The sequence below is a fragment of the Cupressus sempervirens genome, chromosome 7, assembly GCF_028749045.1.
Source record: "Cupressus sempervirens isolate cs-2001-9-10 chromosome 7, ASM2874904v1, whole genome shotgun sequence".
In the NCBI taxonomy this organism is placed as follows: Eukaryota; Viridiplantae; Streptophyta; class Pinopsida; order Cupressales; family Cupressaceae; genus Cupressus; species Cupressus sempervirens.
The window spans coordinates 189,354,267-189,373,286 of record NC_143124.1 but is presented as its reverse complement, the minus strand read 5'-3'; the positions used below and the strand labels follow the sequence as shown (position 1 = coordinate 189,373,286).

Here is a 19,020-nt window from a genome sequence, read left to right as displayed (position 1 = left end):
GTATAGACAACCTAGAGAAGGAACCATCCTTGGGATTTTTGTTGGGTCACAACATAACTTTTCAAGCAACCAAGATAGTGAATCTAGGGAACACGTGAGCAATATCCATATTTGGCATTATGAACACTCAATTTGGATTAAAAATGAATCAATTCATCCCAAAGATCCTGAAAAAAAAAAAAATTATATATTTATATTTTGATAAAAGAACATCTTTCAACTGTACAAGAACATGTATATTGACCAAGGACTTCCAAGAGGTCTCATGTTATCTATCCCCATTATTAATGAAGAGTAATCACTTACATAGATCCCCTACAATTCCTTTAAGATATTAGAAAGAGGATCCTAGTATTTGATTTGATTTAACGGTCTATGACCATTCCAAGGATGTTACCAAAATTTGTATTTTCTCTCATTATGGATGTGCCAAGTTAAATGAGGGATGATAAAGTACCAAAAAGATGAGATGAAGTTCTAGATTTTGGATCCCTACAAAGAGAAGTAACTATAGAATTTCTTTTTTAATTTTTTGATGGAGGTCATCCACAAAGACGTTTTAGGTACTAGATACAGGCCCACGTGTGCCTTAAACCTCTTCAACTAAGAGCCAAGGATTGAGGAGCATCCATGCTGCCAAATTCGCTCGGGGCACGATCCCGACCTCATCCCTTTTTGATGCCTTTGGACCTTGCACTTAGCAAGACTTGATCCCTGGTGGCCTCTTTGTCAACCATTCAACTTCACCAATAGACCAAGGGCCCGTTGACACTACAAAAATTATTTCAAAATCTTGAGAACTCAAATATCTATCCCTCATTATATTAGTGTATTTTGAAATACTTTTGAACCTATTTGCCTTCAATCAAAAAGGTAATTTTCTATATGATAATAAAAATTAATAAATTTTTATAATCAACTATTAAAAAAATATAATGATAATATTTTCTTTTATGTTATATTAAATTAATTATATAATTATTTCTTTAAACTTTAGCTTCATATTTTAATGTTTACTTGAACACCTATAATTGTTTGCCATTCGCCTTCTTTAAAATGTTATATTATTATTTTTAAACTAATATTGAACATTAAATATACTTATAAATCTAAAGATCTAACAATCATGTATATCTCAATTAATTAAATATTCAATAACGAATACAATAGCTAGAATACAAAAGCTATTATATCAAGTAATTAAAAATTACAATTTAGTATATTAAGTCAGTGATGTCTTTTTCAATTCAAAACCCTAACAAATTTAATATAATGATAATATGAATCGGGGGAGAATGTCTATGCTGACATCAAATGACATTTTTCTGTATTTAAAAAATTAGATTAAAAATTATTTTAAAACTATATCTTAAATTAATATTTATTTAAAACTTGCCGTCTTATGCCGCCATAGACATGGCCGTATTTGGAACCTACGTCCTTGCTTACGTGTCTGGCATATGCTTAGGTTTACAACGAGCTTTTATTTTTTTAATTAATTATTGTTTTTTGTACCCGTGTGTCTGGCGTACGCTTAGGTTGGTCCCTTTCCCGGGACTTACTACAGGCGTGGAAGAATCAAATTTTCATTTGACTCTTTTTAAAAATTAATTTAAAAATTATTTGACAACTGTATCTTAAATAAAAATTTATAAATTAAAAATTTATTTATAGACATGGCCAACGCGGTGGACTGAGGTGGGTCTGTGAAAAGCTCTGGTCTACAATCTTTAGATTCTCTGGATATAGAAATATTGGCATACCCTATTCTGGCTTGATTGACTTTGAATGCATTTGATTCACCATCTCTGTTCAGCTTTAATGGGGTCTGTGAAAATCCCTTTACGGGGAATCGTGAAAGACGTCAAGGAAAGGTTGCCCTGTTACCAACAAGATTGGCTCAATGGACTTAATTCAGGGCTCAGGTATAAATTAAATTCTGTAAATGCTTTTGTTTTATACTTTTAGAACACTGTGTATGGATTATAAACCTTAATTGATTAAACATCCAAAGAACCTAGATTCTTATCTCATGTCAAACGGGAGAGTAGATTTTGTTTTGGGGATCTATTTATCATCCATTGTTGTTTTTCTTTCTTTTGTTGTGGAATGTGTATTCTGACTAGAAAAATCTCTTTCCAATGTTCTCGAATTTTGTTTCTCTGTACTGATTTTTTTTTGATCCAAGAGCTCTGTTACGTGAAACAATGCGGTATCGTGCCCTAGAAAGTCATGTTATAGCTCTGCCTATTATTCGTTAAAAGTATTCCCGTCTGTCTATATGCATATATGCATAGATATACAGATATAAACATGTGCAACAGTATCGCATTGTTCATTTCCCCAAAATATCCATTTCAATCCGATTAGATTCTTGTCCCTTGTAGATGCGGATATAATTTGTTCTTGTTCGTGCAGAATTCTCGCCCCAACGACCTATATTTTCTTTGCTTCTGCTCTTCCTGTTATAGCATTTGGCGAACAACTCGACAAAGACACAGGTGAGAATTGGGTTGACAACTATATCTTCCATTTGTATTAAAATATGCTTAATCGCGTTTTATGGATGCTCTGTTTTTAGACATTGGACCAGTGAATGTAAATTTGTTTGATTTTAAATACTTTCTCGAAAACATACGGAGATTCATCACACGTTTTTATTTGTAAATAGCACCTTAACCGCAATTCAGACACGGATTTCTACTGGCTTATGTGGAATTATTCATTCTTTGATTGGTGGGCAGCCCCTATTGATTCTTGGAGTTGCAGAACCCACAGTTCTTATGTATACATATATGTATATTTTCGCCAAAAATAGGGATGATTTGGGAAAGAGATTGTTTCTCGCATGGGCAGGATAGTAAATATGAATAATCACAGTATTAGAGAATTCATATAGCGTAATAGGATCTGGAATATGATCATATAATGGATCATTTTAAAGGGAAGAGGTATTTTTGAATTCGACAGTTTAAAACCCTAATTGACGGAAGACATGTTTTGTAGGGCTTGTGTGTGGACGGCACTGCTACTATTTGTTCTTGCGATTTTCAATGCCTGCACGGTCATCAGTAGATTTACAAGAGTAGCCGGAGAGCTCTTTGGCATGTTAATTGCTGTATTATTCCTGCAAGAAGCTATCAAGGTAAATATGTTGAGGGTATAAATATTGTCAAATTCGGTATATGATCCCAGCCGCATCTCTCATGCTACATGGCCATTTTTATACAACAATTGATACCTAATGTGTTCTTTGTAACTTATTCAATTTAACGAACTGACCTAGGGCCACTAGGCACAATTCATACTTAAAAATATCTTTTATTTCTTTATAACATGATAAAACCCTGTTTGTAGGTTATGGTAGAAGAATTCCGTATACCTGAAAATGTTAATCCCAATCTTGAGCAATTCAAATTTCCATGGTGTTTCTCAAATGGCCTATTTGGAATTGTTTTGTCTGAAAAGTAGAAGACCTCAATTTTATATTTATTGGTATTAATCTTGATGATTATGCATACAAATAGCTCAAATTTATACATATTATTATTAGTTTTCATGATTGTGCATAGATAATATAACATCTAACATATCAATGAGAACATATATTTTACACATAGTATACATATTAATGTCAGCATCAATTTTATAAATATTATTATTAGTGTTGATGACTATGCATACAATATGTAACATCAAATATCGTAAGTATACTTTTGAACATCATTTCCAGAGTGGAATTTATTTGTTTATTTTGTTGTTCATAAAACACACACAAATCAAATGAACAATACAGATCCATGACTTGAATAGTGAAAAAACTTATTCATGTTGTTGTTCATAAAACTTACATAAATGAAATAGGAAATATAAGCCCAAGTAGAAGTATTTAGCTGAAGTATAGGAAATATGAGAAGAATATAAAAGAAGAATATTTGTCCATAATGATGTAGGTGCATCACATATTCCTCAATGATAAGGATGGTGTTGCAACCTTTATTAGAGCAATGATCATGGTAGACTTCTTTCATCATTTCTGAAAATGCATCTTTTTATGAAGATGTGTCACGCATAACTTTGGCAACATCCGTCATTTCCATTATTTCTAGTTCATCAATAGTTTCAATTGACAATGTAGCATTCTCAAAAGCTTTGAGTATATGTTAGCATGATTCCTAGATTATTTGTTTACATTTATCTAAATTAGTCCTAAGGAAATTATTTAAGGTCATAGAAGTAGCAAGACTTGTAACAATGATATTTGATTCTCCAATAGACGAATCCATAGCTCAAATGATATGCTGCAAAATTTTAAACAAATATCAATATAAATATATATAAAACCATTATAAGATATAATCAAATATAGAACAAACAAATTAAATACAACACTTATAATTTAATATGGACCAAATAAAGTTAATATAAATATATTTTATTTTTAATAATATTATTATTTTATCGTACCATATTAGAAAAAGTTAAGTTCACTACTTTTAAAAGTATGAAACAAAATCAAATTAATATTGGAGGATATTTAGAATAAGTAAATTATATTCATTGATTTTTTCTTTGGAATTATATAACAAGTCATTTAATTTAATAGTTTAAATAAAGAAAAGTTATCCATAATATTGTCATCAAACATTAAGAGACATTAAAGAAAAAATAAATATAATTTGTAAACATAAACTAATATTACTCAACAAATCAGTACAATTATTACTTAAAACATCACCATAATTAGTTAAGATATAATTATTACTTAATACATCAGTAGAATTAATTAAGATCTATAAAAATAAAATATCATATAAAAAGATTAAGTTTGTCAAAATAGAATAAATTAAAATCAAGATTTTTTTTTTAATCATTTATCATTATATAATACAAACATTTTTAAAATATGGAATATAGTAGGAAGTGTTACAAACAAAATACTAATGTGTCCAAAAAGACTTTTACGGACATAACATTTAAGAATAACATATCACATCAACTATGTTCAAGGCGCTTAACTATATTTTCTTCATCCTTGCACTTCGAAATTTTTCTGCCATTTTTCATTTTCTCGTAATGATCATATGTGAAAGGAGACACTATTCTCAAACACTAGAGAGATTTTACATGTGAAACTACCACAAATATCAATCTTGCTCTTTCTCTTGGTCCTATATCAATTGTTGCTTTCAAAAGAGTGAATGCCTAAGATTTGTGAATAGTCAATGCCCATGCCAACCTTAATGGAAATTGAAGTGTTCTACCCTTCTGTATTGATGGTATTGGAATTATCTTTGGATTATGATCTTCAAATGGTAGTCCTGAATAACCATCAAACTCAACCATCGCAAATATTGGAGGCTCAGGTGGAGCACTGCCTTGCTTGTAGATAATTTTTTGAATGTATCCAAGAGCCCCATTTACAAGACCTACCTCTTGTATATGAGCAATGTTAGTATGCTAATAGAAACCAAATTTAAATAAAGCTTCTACTAACTAAACAAAATTCATAAATCTCAAGATAGACTAAGATGAGCTCTCAATTGAGAATATGAGCCATTAATGGGCTCTCTCAATGAGAAGCTCTCTTGTTGAGTAGCTTTGTCTAAATAGATAAGATGTATGCTCAAGCTTTATGCTTCAAAAAAAGCTTCAAATGGAGTTGGAATTTGGGTGTGAGTGTATGGTTTTGATGTAAAATGGCTTCTTAAAATGGCATTACGACTTTACTTCATGGATTTGGTTAAAATGGCTTGGAAGAGGATTCCGTAAATAGGCAAAGGGCTTGAGGGATCAAGGGCTAGGATGCAAGGATGGGGAAAAGCTCATGGAGGGCTCAGATTGCATGAGATGAGAGCACATGGATTGTGCTTCCTTACAGCCAATCAAAGAGTGACACATGTCACAAGGTGAGAGGATGGAGGAAAGGGGAAAGATGAGTCAACAAAGGAGACTCAAGGGATAAAATCTTCATAAAGACCCTCATAATGGCTTGTAAGAGCAATAAAAGGGTTTGGAAGAGTCATTTATGGCCTAGTGGGCTTCATAAAGTTTTATGGTTGAGATATTTTGAGGGAGATGAGAGCAATTTCAACTTGGGCTTGATTAGGAGGGTTTTAAGCTTGCTTAGGCTTGTGCAAATGATTAGAGGATGGATTAGGATGGTTTAGGATTAGCTTAGGGATAGGCAAGTGGATGGTATTTAATGAGGGTGGGTGAAGGAGGAGATATTTGTTAACTTTGGCTTGGGTTAGTAAGTCTTAACCCATGTTTAGAGAATGTGACAAGGTTAGGAGGGGATTAGGATTAGGTTTAAAGACATCTTTTAAAAGAGTCTAGACTTTGGATGAGGATAAAGACTTTCTAGAATAGTCTAGAACTTCCTAGGATGAGGATGAAGACTTTTTAGAAGAGTCTAGAACTTCTTAGGATGAGGATAAATTAGATTTTTAGGAAATAAATAAAAATTTATTTATTTCAAGGGTTTGGGTTGAGGAGATATTTATTAAAAAAAATTTAATAAACATGAGGATTAATATTTAATCTTAATTAAATATTTTGAGTTGGGATTAGGGGTAGGAAATGATGGGATTAGCCTTTAATCAAAATTAAAGAAGGATTAGAAGATTTTGGAAGAGGTTAGTGGTCTTAAGGAAATTGGCCAAGTTTTGGGCAAAAAATAAATTTTTAATTTATTTTAGATTTTTTGGTCAATTTATTAATTAAATAATTAATAAATAAGGAAATAATGTTTAAATAAGATTTAAACATTTTTGGGAGGGATTCTTTAATTAAATATTTTTAATTAAGATAAAGGGATTTAATGGCATAAAAATTAATTAATTAATTAATTAATTAATGATGATGTCATCAGGAATTTTTCAAAAAATAAAAATATTTTATTTTCTAAAGATTTTTAGGTGTTTACATTTTGCCCCTCTTTGATGTGATGCCGCAAGTGGCATGACATCAAAGATAAGAAAATAAGATGCCCAAGGCTAGAGCAGAAGAGGAGAGAATGGACTGCGAGATGCCCCCTCAAGAAGGTGGTGGGAAGGGAAAGCGAGGCTCGACAACTTCTTGAAATGTACAAGAATCTTGGCGGGTGGGAGGACAAAGAGTGGCTTAAGAGAAGAGGTTTAGTTAGCTCAAACTCTCACTATGGGAGAATGATAAAGGAGAATCGGAGGCACAAGAGGAAGCAAGCTTAAGATCTCAAGGATTGCAGAGGATGAAGGAGCGAAGCGCTATAAAAAGGAATCCAGGATAGGGAGATGGATGATGGGATGATAAAGCTAATGCAACAAGATTTCAAAGAGTCAGATTGGTGGAAGATGGGTTTCGGAGATCCCTAGGACTAGGATTGTGGAGCTCGAAAGATGAGGCTTGGTGGATTGATTGGATTGGTGGATCCCTAAGACTAGGATTGTGGATCCCTAAAGCTAAAGGTGAGGAGTGATTCAAAGAGATACTGATGCATAATCTGGGGTAGGAGAGATGAATGCTGGATATGGATGGGGGATAATGGAGATGAAGGAAAACCATTGAAGCTTTTTGAGCGGGGGGGATACTTCAAAGAGAAGTACCACCATGTATTTGAGCACTAGATTTTTTATAGGACTGTTGGTTAATTGCCAAGGTTACCAAGAACATCAAGGCCGTGTCACCAACCATCCAGAGGACTAACAGACTGACTCAAAACAAACACACTAGGATTGCCCCTACATTACACATGAAACCTAGAGGAAATAGTGTGGAACCGACACTAGGTAACCCACAAGCAAAAAAGAAACAAACGAAAGACTTGATCAAAATCGTATGCTCAGAGTGCCCCATTCGTAGCATACCATGATATGGAAGATCGTGGCAACCTTGAGGAGGGGACAAAAAGATTGCTTGGAAAAGATACTTCAAGACCTAAAAGGGAAGATTCCAAATCAAAAGAAAGTGAAAATCCAAAAGAGAACCATTTGCCAACGAGATGGGTAGGATGAGGTACTAATTGACCAAGATCAGACATGAGGAAAGCTATATCCTACAAGGATCTATCGGAGAGCACCTAAGCCGATGGATCTGGGTGAGTGATGTGTCTGGCAAGCTGAACTAAGAAGGATAACACTTTGGTGATAGGAGATCTAGCTAAAGGATGCATTGGGATAGCAAACCAATATGTGCGATGTGTGCAAGATGCTGATCAAGGAGGAACTGACACAAAAGCTGGATAGATACAATGGTACTAAGCTAAAGAGGATGTACAAGCTGACGAACCAAGATATTTACAAGCTGAAGCTGACCAAGATAGTTACAAGTAGGCAAAAGCTCAAGATGATAGGATAGTGGGATGGTTCGATGTTGTGCAAGATGCGAAAGCTAAGGGTGGGGTGATAGCGAAAGATATGGATTTGGCAAGATGCATCCAATGACGATGAGAGATTTTGTGACCAAGGATAGCTAGAGGAGCAGGATGAGATGGCTAGATAGGATGGTAGATAGCTAGGATTATGATGGATATAAAGAGATGACATTGGGTTTGCATGAGGATAGCCTAGAGCTAGATACCAATAACAAGGGAGGATGGACATGACAAGATCTCCAAGGAATATAGTGCCCCCAATCAGAAGATAACATGCGGAAGGAGGTCTTATGATGGATGTGATAGGATTGAAGCTAGGATGGAAAAAGCTGAAGGGGCTAGGGAGATGGATGATAGCTGGGATGGTTGGCTGAAGCTGCAAGAGATAAGTGGATGGTGTGAGATGGAAGATGGAGGGTAGAGGATAGGTGGATAGATTGGAAGATGGAGTTGGATATCAAGAGATGACCAAAAGCATGAGGGTGATAGGCTAAGCTGGGGATGGCGGGATTACACATGACGCTTGTTTGCCAAGTTTTCATCATGGTACTTGTCCAAGGTGCTTGAATTGCCAAGTTTTCACCAGTGGATGCTTTATTTTTTTGAATTTTTGACTTTGGACTTAGCTGGAATGATTTTGGCTTTCTTCAGCTGTTTTTGGCTTTTTTGGGATTTGTCACTGGCTGTTGGAATATTTAATTTTGTTGCTAGCTGTTGGTACACCGAATGTGTGATTTATGCAATAGATAGGATTAGATGGGATTGATGGTAGGAGATGGAGGGATGAAAAGGCTGGAAAGGAGCATGAGATGGAGATGCTTGTAGGATCAACATTGGCACATGTTGGGACGGGTGTGAAAAGAGCAGATGGGGAATAGATGGTAGACGGGGGCTTGATGGAGGATTTGTGGAAGCGCGCTTGGGGATATAGGCACCCAAGATGGAGTTAGGAGATGGGGGACACGAGTCACTGGATGGGGGATTAGCAATGGTGGATGCCATTATGCATTGGGTTTCAACTTTTTTCTTTGGGATCCACATGGTTTTGGATTTTCTTTTCATAGGATTTTGCATTGTTTTGCATTCTTTGATTGGATTTTGCCTTTTTGGAGTATTTTTTTTAGAATAGACATATGATTGCCTAGGATGTGGATTTTTAGCTTTATGCATTTTGAAGTTGGCATTCACATTGTTGTGGTAAGCTTTGGGAAGATGGTTAGGAGAAGCTTTGTGAGATGGAGAGGATATGGGAGAGCGTGTAGGGGGATGATGATGGATGATGTGCCTCGATATGTGCCTTTGTTGATCTTGCATAGGAATGGAGGGAATAGGATTTGAATGATGGCTAATAGGAGGATGGAGGATGGTAGATTTTGGGACATAGGGACCCAAAATGGATTTAGCGAATGAAGGGGGGATATGGTAGGTTGTTTTAGGTTGCAAAGATGGTGGAGGGGGGATGACATAAGATTTCTTGAAGGAGTAATGGGAGGCTGGCATGGGGGGTTTGGAGATAGGCTTGGTTTGGGGGTGTGGTGTACTAACACCTTTAGATAGTGAGCCTTTGGATACATATCCAAGACCATGAAATCCTAGTGTTTTTTGTGCAATAATAGGCTTTCTGATTCCTTGCTCTTGTGGTCCTAAACCTTGACCTTGATAATGCCATCAATTGAGCATTCGAACTAGCTGAGGATACTTTTTTCTTGCAAAAAATGGCGGAAGTGCTTTATCAGATGTACTACAATAGGGAGATACTATTCTTAATTCTTCTACTAAGAGGAGGCCACTATGGATGAATGTAAGTGAACCAAGAGGGTATATTATAGGTGGTGAAATAGCTTGGATAGGTGGTAAGATGGAAGCATGGAGTGGAGGAGATGGTAGGATAGGATATTGATTTAGCTGATGGGATGAAAAGATATCCTGCAGTAGAGGAGGTATGGCTTGAGGTTTTGGAGATGGAGGGGATAGTGACTGCACCATGGATGGAAGACATGGTATGATGATATCTTTGTTTATTCTTTGGGGGATGTCAACATGCTTTTGGGCAGGATCTTGATAGGATTGGTTTGGAGTGGATGGTGCGATAGGAGGTGAAGGGATGGACTCTTCAAAGGTAGCGGATGGATAGATGGGAGATTCAGTAGTGGAGATGGGTGAGTAGAAGATGGATGCATAAGGGTCATTATGGGAGATTTGGGAAATGCTTGGAGGTGATGTGGATAGGATTTGGAGGGTTTTGACAGATGGTGGGATTTTGATGCTTGCAGGAAGTGGAAGGATTTTAAGAAATTTGATGGATGGTATGGGGATGATAGCTATGGGAGATGGAGGTGATATTATAGATGGGGAAGCTTCATTATTGACTACTTCACATGGTTGGAGTTGATGACATGGCTTATCGACTGTTGGAGGTGACTTTTCTTGTATTTCCTCTAGGAGATTCCTTGGAGACTCGTGTGTTGGATGTGGAGGTGGATTGACAGGAATAGCTAGTGTGATGGGGGTGGAAGATTGGAAGCTTGGTTGATTGGGTGATGGAGGAGAAGTTGGGATATCAGATGGCATGACTAGATAGTTTGGAAGAATGCATGGATTTTGTGGGATGCTTGGGGGAATGTTTCTAAGGCTTTCAATATACCCGTCATAGTCAACAAGATTTTCATCATCATTGGAATAGGAGGTGGCAGGAGCAAGGATAATATGACCGAACACATCATGATAGGTTTGGGATTTCATGTTTTGATGATGAGTCGGATGGGGATGGGATCTTGCATATGGATGAACACGGAAGCTCATGGTTGGATTTGGATTAAGCGCAAATTTTGGATTGGCTGATGAAGGATTTCCTAGGGAGAGTCAAAGTTGTATGACAGACCTAAGGAGGATTGGTTGGAGATTTTTGGCTTCCCTGTGGATGGAAGACTTCAAGGGCATGCTGTCAAAAAGTGAGAGTTTTGCTTTCCTATGCGCTGGATTGGTGGAGATTGTGTCAACTTAAGAATAGACTAATGATCCTACGGGCATGACACGAGATTGACCACTTGTGGATCCCAACCTTTAGCTCAAGGTGATGAGGGATAACAAGTGACAAAGCTAGATTACCCTAGACAAAGCTCTGTCAAAGGGATAACCTTGGTGAGGCTGGTGGATTGGTCGGATTGATTGGATAGAAAATTCTAGTAGAATGACAACAACTCTCTAAAGTTTTGGATGTGATTTTCGATTGGGTTGCTAGCTGGCTAGGGGGGATGATTTGGAGAGAATTTGGATTTGGGATTGTTCTAAAGCAAGGAACTAGATAGATTCAGTTGCAGCGGGGGAGCTTGGATGATTTTCTGATGAGGCAGTGACTATGCTAAGTATGCCTTGAGCTAGGAGATTTCTGCTTTTTTGGGATTTTGACCAAAGTTGGAAAACATTCATTCAAAAGCTATGAACAAACAAGAAAACAAAATTTTGGAGCAAGCACGTCAAACAAACCAACATCCTAGGAAGCTTTCTACAAGGATGAAATTTGTTATAGCTAGGGAGTCCTTGATATACGCAAGGTACGTGAGGCCCAAATCCATAGATGAAATCAAAAAGATGTCACACAGCCGAGAGGAGCAGTAACCCACTTCTCCTCTTTCACTTCTCAAGGGTATAAAGTTCCTTGAGGCTTAGCTCGAGTGACAAAATCTTGATTCCAAGAGAGGTGTCTTTGGATTCACCTCCCGATTCTTATACTCTGTCGGAACACTGGAGTTGAGGTCGTCCCAAGGGGTGATGAAATCCCCAAGCAAGCCTCCTAAAAAGTGTAAAACAAGACCATATACATGATCTTGGTTTTAAAAGACACAAGTTCATTCCAATTAATGATTTAGATTTTGTAAGCTATGATTGAAGACACTTGTGATTATGGCATACAATGTTCATTCCAATTTGACAGCATCGTTAGCATAATGGAAGTTGAGAGATCGTCAACATAAGAAATGTGAGCGTCATTGAAAATGCGTCAAAACCATGTGATGTTCATTGATTCTTAGGCATTCAAGATTGAGTGTGAGTTTGTTTTAAGCCCAAAACAAAGATATGTGAAACTCAATTTGTCAAGCGCGCACTCGGAAGCCCTCCATGTCAAGATTTGTTAAAATTTTAATGCTCAAATGAATGTTAGCGAGCCTAATGTGCATTCAAGGAATTTTCTAAGTTAGAAAAACTAATAAAAACACAAGTAAGTGAAGTTTTATCTTTGTGGAGCACTTAACACCCTCTTAGGTGGACCCATCCCCATAGATGGCATTGAGATTGCAACCAATGGTTAAATTGATGGGTGATTAAAGAGGGTGAGTCCAACTACAAACTCACTTAAAGCGTCTTTATTTGGTTTTTATAATTTAGAAAGTTCTTAGAATGTAGATTCTTTTTATGCCCCAAAAGATGAAGTGTGAGATATTGTAATGATTAATTGACCTTTTGCATTCAAGATTAGATTTGTTGTTTTAATCATCCATTCATAAAAAAAAAAAACTTGATTTTAATCCATGGCACTCAAGAGTTATTTTAGCAACATGCATTCAAAGACAAGTGATTAAACATTCAAGTTTTTTTTTCTTTGAGCATTCAAGATTGAGATTTTGTGTGTTGTTTTAAGAACTTTGAAATGCTTTGTTTTAACCTTAGATCATTCAAGATTTTTTTGGACTCAAAAGTGAAAATGACTCTTTGGAATTTGGTTTTCATTCAAGATTTTGTGTTCTAGTTTGCATATTTTAAGCCCAAAAATGATATTCCTAGGTTGTTTTGATGCATGAAAAATCTAAGCAACATTCAAGATTTTGCAACAAGACATTTGTTTGGAACAAATAACAAAGCTTTTAGGACAATTTTTGACAACCATTTAGGACTCTTAGTTTTCATGAGATTTTTAAAAGAACTTTAAAATATTTGCAAATGAGGTTCATTTTATCCTTGATTGATGCTTTGAGTTTGATTTAGATTTTAGTGTTCACTTAATGTTGATTTTGAACCTTTTGAAATGGAAACTTGAAGTTCTTTTTAAATTCCCAAAAATGAAGTGTTCCTAACTTTGCATGAATGCATCTAAAACTTTGATGTTGCAAGGATGCAAATGATTGGATTGGTTTAGTTTCACTTGTTAAAAGATTTTTTTTTTGCAAATTTTTAGTTTTTAATGGATTTAAGTATGATTTGGGGGTGCATTTTAAGCACTAAAAAGAAGTGTGTATGATTTTTCTTCCTTAAAAAAAAAATGGCCAAGATCTCCCACAAGAAGAAGAAGAAGTAGTAGATGGAATAAGAATAATATAGAGAAGAAGAGGAAGAAGAATTCCAAGTGCTTTGTCCACCTATAAGCTTGAAAAATCTGCAAATATTATGAGATAGACTATGAGTTCCTTTGTCTTCTTCATGCTCATGTGGACCTACAAAACCAATTTATACAATCCTACCAATCACAAAAACAAGAAAAATTAGCCAAAATTAGCAAATGACATACAAAACTTGACTAAAAAAGCTAATGAAGATGACCCATGCGGGGTCCCACCGGGCATGCCAAAATGTATATGAGCAATGTTAGTATGCTTATAGAAACCAAATTTAAATAAAGCTTCTACTAACTAAACAAAATTCATAAACCTCAAGATAGACTAAGATGAGCTCTCAATTGAGAATATGAGCCATTCATGGGCTCTCTCAATGAGAAGCTCTCTTGTTGAGTAGCTTTGTCTAAATAGATAGTATGTATGCTCAAGCTTTATGCTTCAAAAAGGGCTTCAAATGGAGTTGGAATTTGGGTGTGAGTGTATGGTTTTGATGTAAAATGGCTTCTTAAAATGGCATTATGACTTTACTTCATGGATTTGGTTAAAATGGCTTGGGAGAGGGTTCCTTAAATAGGCAAAGGGCTTGAGGTATCAAGGGCTAGGATGCAAGGATGGGGAAAAGCTCATGGAGGGCTCAGATTGCATGAGATGAGAGCACATGGATTGTGCTTCCTTACAGCCAATCAAAGAGTGACACATGTCACAGGGTGAGAGGATGGAGGAAAGGGGAAGGATGAGTCAACAAAGGAGGTTCAAGGGATAAAATCTTCATAAAGACCCTCATAATGGCTTGTAAGAGCAATAAAAGGGCTTGGAAGAGTCATTTGTGGCCTAGTGGGCTTCATAAAGTTTTATGGTTGAGATATTTTGAGGGAGATGAGAGAAATTTTGACTTGGGCTTGATTAGGAGGGTTTTAAGCTTGATTAGGCTTGTGCAAATGATTAGAGGATGGATTAGGATGGTTTAGGATTAGCTTAGGGATATGCAAGTGGATGGCATTTAATGAGGATGGGTGAAGGAGGAGATATTTGTTAACTTTGGCTTGGGTTAGTAAGTCTTAACCCATGTTTAGAGAATGTGACAAGGTTAGGAGGGGAATAGGATTAGGTTTAAAGACATCTTCTAGAAGAGTCTAGACTTTGGATGAGGATAAAGACTTTCTAGAATAGTCTAGAACTTCCTAGGATGAGGATGAAGACTTTCTAGAAGAGTATAGAACTTCTTAGGATGAAGATAAATTAGAATTTTAGAAAATAAATAAAGTTTTATTTATTTCAAGGGTTTGGGTTGAGGAGATATTTATTAAAACTTTTTTAATAAACATGAGGATTAATATTTAATCTTAATTAAATATTTTGAGTTGGGATTAGGGGTAGGAAATGATGGGATTAGCCTTTAATCAAAATTAAAGAAGGATTAGAAGATTTTGGAAGAGGTTAGTGGTCTTAAGGAAATTGGCCAAGCTTTGGGCAAAAAATAAATTTTTTATTTATTTTGGGTTTTTTGGTCAATTTATTAATTAAATAATTAATAAATAAGGAAATAATGTTTAAATAAGATTTAAACATTTTTGGAAGGGATTCCTTAATTGAATATTTTTAATTAAGATAAAGGGATTTAATGGCATAAAAATAAATTAATTAATTAATAAATGATGATGTCATCAGGAATTTTTCAAAAAATAAAAATACTTTATTTTCTAAAGGTTTTTAGGTGTCTACACCTCTATCCATAGATTTGAAGTTAGCATGACCCTTGAATCCTTATAGATTAACAACTCCAGGTCAAGCCATCGTTTGATCATTCATCTATTGTATTGATAGTACCTAATTTTGATGCACCACAATGTGCAACAAGATGCTTCAATGAATGTATCATTTTTTTATTATGAGCATGAACATTTTCATTTGCTGAGAAAAAATGAACATCATTATCAAATTCAAAATTTGTTGCAAAATATATGTTGATAGGGGTCCTTGACATTAGCAACCTCTAATCATCAATTTGTGGGTTTACATCTGTTAGATTCGTCCAAAGTTGTCAAAATATTTGTTGATAAATATCTTCCCCATCTTGTTTGAATATCTTATCTAATATGACAATAGTCTTGAATTCTTTCCATAGCAACTTTGCCTATTTATTGCTATCATATGTTGCTCTATCATTGACATGAGGCAACTGGCCCAAATCTCTCACCAATATTATAGATGCACCTAAAATATAATTGAGAAAAAAATTATTTTTAAAAACTATGTATTAATTCGTGTATTTGATTCAAATGAAGTATATTTCACACATGAGTTAGCTATTCATGATGTAAAAATGGAATCTTTACCTCCAAAACTTATATGTGGAGATTGTGGGAATGTGTCTTACAGTTGTAAATCTATATTTTCCAACATGTTTTGACTAATATATGATATTTCTTCTTGAAAACTAGTGAGTCTTGCTCCTTCCAGCTAAGAAAAATCTCTTATTGGTAACTCAATTTTGAATGAATTGTAGAAGCTCCTATATTGAATGTTGCAACTCATGTTGGTCAAAGTAATAGAAGTGGAGAATGGGAAGGCATTGTCATATTTTGAAGAGATTGACTAATGGCACCAATTAGATACAATTTTCTTGTTCCTATTGTTCCTTGAATTAGCATAAACAAAGGTTCTCCATTTTGATTTCTATGGTAGTGTTTCATGATTATGTTTACTACCTTTTTTTGTTTCTAAGGGTCATGTAGATTATGCATTGAGGAATTTCATCATAGATAAGGCACCCATGATTCTTCATGTTACTTAGGAAATTGATTACTCTAGCAGTCTACTCTTCTTTGATAATCAATAGACTGATTATTTTTCCTATCAATGTCTCTCCTCTCCAACATGTATATTTATGAGAAATGTATATTTTGAAACCTAGTGCAACCTAGATATAATCTCCCATTCATGTTTTGTAGTATTTCTTTAAACATCTCCATTGACTTTAGTTTTAGAATCATTTCGATTTTCAACATTTTCCACAGACATTATGCATTGAAAATGCCAAGGCTTGTAATTGAACATCTCCTAATTTTGTATGATAGAGGCATCATCATGTCCAATATCTCATTCAATATCATTGGATGACTTGTAGAAAAGTAACTCTGATAAACAAAACTAAATCCATTTACATGATTCATGAGAAGGGATTGAATACAAACCTAGGAAATACTCTAATAATTGTGGCCTTTTCCATAGGCTCCCATTTGTTGTCTCTTTTTTTCTTAGGATTATATATCCATGGTCTAGTGACATCAATTACTGTGAAACCTTCGATACATAATGGCCTTTTTTATAACCATCAATGAAATATTTCATTTGTTCTTCATTGTTCTCTTCATCATTTTCATTTTCATTATTTAGAGATATGGATTTGAACATCTTAAGTGAGACATTTAGATTGGAAAACCTTTTATTACACTCCACAAATGGAAGTTCTAGTAACATATTACAAGTCTTTTCAACACCAATGTCTCTTTCTACAATTGTCTTAGTTAGAAGCCTCCTATATGCTCATGCTGCTAAATCATCTAGATTTTACATGTTGGATAGATGCATCAAAATTTGGTGGTATGTTTCCAAGATTTTGTCTACTTTTGTTGCATAATTATCAATGTATTTTATGATAGCATGTTTACAAAGAGTAGGTTGCCAATCTATATTTGTTATTCATGATTGTAGTATATGGTGATTGTTTGAATTGACTCTATCATCATTTCTCATTGGTTCAAATTTATTTTCCCTTGTTTCTATATCTTCATATAATTTTGATTCCCCTAGGTTTAATGTCCATGGAACATTATACCTACATTCCATGTAAGAAGTATTATATTTAGAGCCATGATTTTGTAGTAATTATATATATTTTATAAATATCCTTTGGGTTGAAATAATTACCTGCAAACCATATTTCCCTTTTTTGGAGGGCATGCACCCTCCTGATAGATTGTGTGTCACTCCACATAGTTTAATATTTCTCGTAGCCATGGTCCAAATCCACCTTTGTAAGCTATCTTGTGTTTTTGAGACATGATTGTTGAAAATTGATGAATTCCTACAATTCAAGGCAAGAAAAAATAAGTACATTAATTAATATCACATTACATGAATATATATAAATATTCATTAACATGCCTTTATATTTCATTGATGCGGATCATTTCTAGGGTTCCATGAATGAACAATGGAATGAAAACATCTTTCAATACTTCTTCTTTCCTCCTCATTTGACCAGTCAATTTTATCCACATCAGGTGCTCCTTTGATCCATATGAGTCCATGTATATGCATGGACCCCCTATGTTTCCATTCATAGCTACACCAAAGTCCTTTACATTCATTCCCTTTGCTAGAATCTATTTTCTAAACATTGAGTGTCTTAAGTGCATATAGTGTGCAAGTATGTGAGGATAGTCAATAATATTTTGTCTTCTCCAATCCTGAGGTGTTCATGGATCAGTTGGCATTGTTCCTAGCATAAGTGCATGCAAATCAAGCCAATACATATTTTTTACACTTAATGTGAAAAATATTATAAGAGTACCAATTGATGAAGCAATTTTGTCAATTCTACACAAGAATTAGTTCAATAAGACCATGTTCCCCTTAATGATGTCCCAAACCATAGCAATTTATTTGCCAAACTAGAGTGGAGTGTGTTTTCCATATGTTGTCACAACTCATGGATGGTAATGGGCATGTCTTTAAAGCTTCTATTCACAAATAATGAGGATGATTTTTGTGCATGTTGTCTCATTATCATGTTCAACACAAAAATATAAATCTAGGATGTTTGCCAAAATGATGATCTCTATAATGCATCAAATGTTTCACAAATTTATGAAGATAAACCTACCACAACCATGGCTCTAGCCAATCATAGCTTCCATCAGGAAATAATGTTGGAAATTCCATATCAAGTAATCCTAAAGTGACATATTCATTAATGGGAGATACACCTATACTAGGCCAATTTATCAATGATGTTGGATTCACATCAGGGTTATTGACCCATCCACAAATATTTTTAATTTCTTTTTGGACATTAGCTGGTCTTGAAGCCACATTGACCATCTTTAGTCTAGCAAAGATATTTTCATTTGCATTTCTCGATAGATCATTGAGAGAATTTTCATTAATTTGGACATATAAATAAAATTTGTCATGCTCTACTTTGTATTTGAGTGCTTTTTACACATGATCCCTATTCACGATAAAATTATAGTGTGTTCCATGTTGATCTCTTCGTCTAACAATAATAATTGGAAAATTTTCTATTGTGGGTGGAAATATATTGGAAACATA

At 34.8% G+C, this 19,020-nt stretch overlaps 1 pseudogene; it reads left to right on the top strand.

Annotated features, from left to right (window-relative positions):
• The first annotated feature begins 1,699 nt into the window (after window positions 1-1,699).
• Window positions 1,700-19,020, top strand: part of LOC149546132 (boron transporter 1-like) — a 40,821-nt pseudogene continuing 23,500 nt past the window's right edge.